The sequence below is a fragment of the Aotus nancymaae genome, unplaced genomic scaffold (assembly GCF_030222135.1).
Source record: "Aotus nancymaae isolate 86718 unplaced genomic scaffold, 86718_ANA_hifiasm-v0.15.2.pri h1tg000040l, whole genome shotgun sequence".
NCBI classification, from domain to species: Eukaryota; Metazoa; Chordata; class Mammalia; order Primates; family Aotidae; genus Aotus; species Aotus nancymaae.
In genome coordinates, this window is record NW_026988454.1 from 104,663,740 (window position 1) to 104,668,459 (window position 4,720).

The window sequence follows — 4,720 nt, forward strand, 5'->3', positions numbered from 1 at the left end:
AGTATATATACCACTGGGATGTGTTTTCTTGTTTTCATACTTATTCTGAATACAAGTGTGGTTTATGTTTTGGGAGTATACACAAAGCAAAAAATAAGTACAAAATCCCATATTGAAGATTTCATTTAGAGAAAACTTAAAAGTTCTAAATATGTTTTTTATCTTTCCTTCTTCAACACATTTCTTCATTGTTCAGTTCAGACTGAATTAGGAATTGCTCCTGAGATCTAGAAAAAACAGCAATTTGAGTTGTAATACAATGAAGTTCTTCTGTTTCTGGTTTAAGGGAAGCTACGGCAATTTATTCCAGATTAAAATATGCCCGAGAAACTAGGGTCATAATGGAAGGAAAATATCTCTGCACTGATTTTACTAGCCATGCCTGAAATCACAGCTCTGCCCACAGTGCCTGGGGTGGAGTGAAAGAGTGTTCACTAACATTAGCGCCTCAGAGGAAGAGTCAACCGATAGTTGCCATCACCTGTGAGCAGAAAAGAGCGAACTTTCCTCATAAGTCAAAGATGTAACTAAAAGACCAAACACTTTACAGATAACAAAAATGCCTTGTGATTATCATGAAATTCAAAACCAAGACACCTGTGAGCCACCTACCACCTGATTGAATGTCTCATATTTTTTCAGAAGTTTAAATATTCTGTGAGCTGACCTTTTCACTTCTCTCTGAGTTTTCCCTAAGGGTAAATCTTTAGTGGAAATAATTTGATGGAAGGTTCTTACTTCAAGAGTGGCAAAAGCCTCAGAGAACTTCCCTAGCATATGAAAGCTATCTTTTCTTATCTTCTATAATTTTAGAAGGTATTTTAAAGATGTTCCTGGGATCAGACTTTATGTGCAACATGTCACGAGAGAGTGAATATTGACGATCAAACTGCTCTTCTAAAATGTATCATAAAATCAGGTTTATAGTAAATGTTCTTCAGACCATTAGCTATCATAATTCTCCAGTCCTTTCCTTAGCTGTTTTATTAATAGTGTACAATCCTCATTACTACTAGCTGTTACTTGTTAAAAATAGACCCATCTACCATAAGCCACATCTCCTCCCACTCCCTGTTTTACAAGATACCCATAAGTAGCCTCAAAACCCATCTGTCTGGGATGGTCAAGGATCCTCCCTCTCGCAAGGAAGAAAAAGGAGCTCAATGGCCTCTTCTGGACTTTTCCATTACTAGAGCTTAGTATGCCTTAAAATGCAGCCTGGATTTATAATTAATTTAGTTGAATTTTTTAAATTAATCCCCTGGTAATCTGCTGTGCAGAAAGAAAGAAGGAAATTCACATTCAGAAAGATGAGAGAAAGAGTGGAAGAAAACTCCAGAAAAAAAGAGAAGTCTTTTCTCTCCTTCATGATTACTTTTGAAGCCAATGTCATCTCATAAAATCCACTTAGTAAAACTGACAGAAATGAGTATGTTTTGCCTTGAGGCTCTGTCTTGTGCTATCAGAAGTAAATGGAGGTACCTTCTAAAGGTCTCTGACTATCCCAGAGGAAACTTTCTGCTTCCTCTCTGAAGCCCAGTGGGGAAGGCTCATGGCAGTTCAGCTGAACCATATTGCTTATGTGATGAGGATGGACAGGAGGAGAGTGAAGCCATTCTGCAGAGTAGATGGCAAATAATCAAAGAGAAGGCAGATAGCAGGAACTCTAAGGACTCAAGGGACAACATCTAAGGCAAAGTGACATTGATATTAACATCTAGGAAATGATAGAGGCAGATAAATTGCTCAGGCAAGAAAAAAGAGATGGGATGACCCAGTTTAAGCAAAAAGTAATTTGCTAATCACAAAGCAAAGAAATAATACAATAGGCTTCTCTTTTCACTCATACGCAGCAGGTAGAGCCATTATCCAGATAGAGCAGTGGACAGAAGAGGAGATCAACTGCAATGTGACTGACTGGTACTCAGACCACAGAGGGCTGCTTCCGAACAAGAGCTCACCCCAAAGAAAAATGGGCAGCCAGTGCCACCTGCAGAGGAAAGATGTATCTTCTGCCGGCACTCACTCTCCAAAGCTGACAGGCTGATAGATTCTGCTGAATAAATCGAAAAACTTTCAAGTGGTCTAAAAAAGGTAGTCTGAAGTAGACTGCACTGCAGGGATCCAATCAAGTTAAGAATGTCAGGAGCCTGTGGCAAGATCCACACCAGGAAAAAAGACTCATAACCTCTGAGTTAAGTGCAAATGAGAAAATAGCATGGCGGGTTTTGTTTCTTTGTGTATGTTGTGTGTGTGCGTGTGTGTGTGTGCATGCATGTGTGTGTGTAGCTACATATTGTGATTTTTTAAAGGACACAGAACTGCAAAATTGTTCTCTCCATATAAGGAGTAAATCAGGCATGAGAAGTATTTTTTCCTGGAACAGAAATCAAGTGTGTTATTTTCTCAGAGAATTTTTAGGCTTTTTGACTCCACCTGGAATTGACTTTCCCTTCTTCCCGGCTCTGCTCAAGCCCTGCCTCCTCCACAAATCTCTCCCAATGTATACAGCCCCGATTGTTCATGGCTTTCTCTCAACTGACAACTTACTTATTGCTTGAACCATTCAATGTGGAGCTTAATTGAATACTATCCTACTTTCTGCTTATTGCTTACTATGAGTAAATTTAAACTCCCAAACGAGACTACAAGATCCTTGAGAGCAAGGATTATGTCCAACATGTATATCCTATTTCCCTCAGCTGGTTGAGTATATATATATATAATTTATCTCTCGTCATCTGAGGAGGGTGGGAAAGGCCTCCTGGTGCACAAAGGTACCTCTCCCCTGTGTTTATTTTCTTTAACCCAAATAATTCACTCGTTTGGATTAAGAAATTAACCCAGGCAGTATGCGTGGCTGGGGAATCCGTGTGGAGGTCAGAGTGGAAGCAGGTTGTGAGAGGGTCCCACAGAAGAAAACATGGCTGCCAGCATGTTTGAGTCCATCAGCAAGTTTGGCCTGGCCTTAGCTGTTGCAGGAGATGTGGTGAACTCTGCCTTATATAATGTGGATGCTGGGCACAGAGCTGTCATCTTTGACTGATTCTGTAGAGTACAGGACATGGTGGTAGGGGAAGGGGCTCACTTTCTCATCCTCTCATCCCATGTGTACAGAAACCAATTTTCTTTGACTGCCGTTCTCGGAAACGTAATGTGCCAGTCACTGGTAGCAAAGACTTACAGAATGTCAACACTGCACTGCACGTCCTCTTCCCATCCATTGCTAGCCAGCTTCCTCGCATCTTCACCAGCATCGAAGAGGACTATGATGAGCATGTGCTCCCATCCATCATGACCAAAATCCTTAAGTCAGTGGTGGTTCACTCTGATGCTGGAGAACTAATCACCCAGAGAGAGCTGGTCTCCAGGCAGATGAGCGACAACCTTACCGAGCGAGCAGCCACCTTTGGGCTTATCCTGAACAACGTGTCCTTGACACATCTGACCTTCGGAAAGGAGTTCACAGATGCGGTGGAAGCCAAACACGTGGCTCAGAAGGAAGCAGTGAGGGCCAGATTTGTGGTGGAAAAGGCTGAGCAGCAGGAAAAGACGGCCATCATCTCTGCTGAGGGCAACTCCAAGGCAGCTGAGATTATCACCAACTCACTGACCACCTCAGGGGACGGCATGATCAAGCTGCACAAGCTGGAAGCTGCGGAGGGCATCGCATACCAGCTCTCATGCTCTCAGACCATCACCTACCTGCCGGCAGGGCAGTCTGTGCTCCTCCAGCTGCCCCAGTGAGAGCCCACCCTGACTGCACCTCTGCAGACTGACTGGGCCACAGCCCCGATGATTCTTAACACCGCCTTCCTTCTGCCCCCACCCCAGAAATCATTGTGAAATTTCATAAATGGCTTAAAGTGAAGGAAATAAAGGTAAAATCACTTCAGATCTCTAAAAAAAAAAAAGAAAGAAATTAACTCAATGATAGTAGTAACAATCCCTGGGATGATTTCTCCTCGCAGCTATTCTGTAATGATATGCAAAATAATAAGTTTGGGACTTCAAGGCCTGGATTTGATTCTCAACTCCATCGCTTCCTAATGACATGATCTTGTTATTCACAACTCCATAAAATTTGGTCATCTATAAAATGAGGAAATAACATTCTACTCATGGTTATGTAATAATTTAAAAAATGCATGTAAAATTTAGCCCATAGTAAGCACCTAATAAATGCTAACTTTTTTAAACAATAATAATAATAGTGACAATATGTACTGAGATATAAACTGAAAAGTGTGAGATTCAACCCTACTTGCAAGCTGACAAAAGAGCCTGTCACTGTATCATGGATGCTGGAAAAAGACACTAGACTATTGCATCAGACAACGGGCTTTGTTAGAGCATAGCCAATAGCAGAAACACAGTTCCATTCATCCCCTAAAGTCCCACAAGGGTTGGGTCACAGTTAAGGCACTCTGAGCCCAGAACACTCAAATCGTACATAATGGGCTGCAAGCAAGCTTGTCCAACGTTTGTTCTGAAGGTGAACATTATCCTAATTATGCTATTTAGTAATCGTGCATGCTCTCTGCTTAAAAGAAAGACACTATAGCTTCTAGGGCTTATAGTATACAAACATCCTTTAAAAAAAAATGTCCGAACAAAGACTATCAGAGTCTCTGTTCTCAAATGCCAGGAAACAAGCAATCCAGAGAATTGCCTTCCAACAAAACTCAGCTCCTACTAGCAAGGACCTTACAATTTGCAG

General features: G+C 41.6%; 1 pseudogene; it reads left to right on the forward strand.

Moving 5' to 3' along the window:
* Positions 1–2,923: 2,923 nt before the first annotated feature.
* Positions 2,924–3,747, forward strand: LOC105709591 (prohibitin 1-like; annotated as a pseudogene).
* Positions 3,748–4,720: the final 973 nt, after the last annotated feature.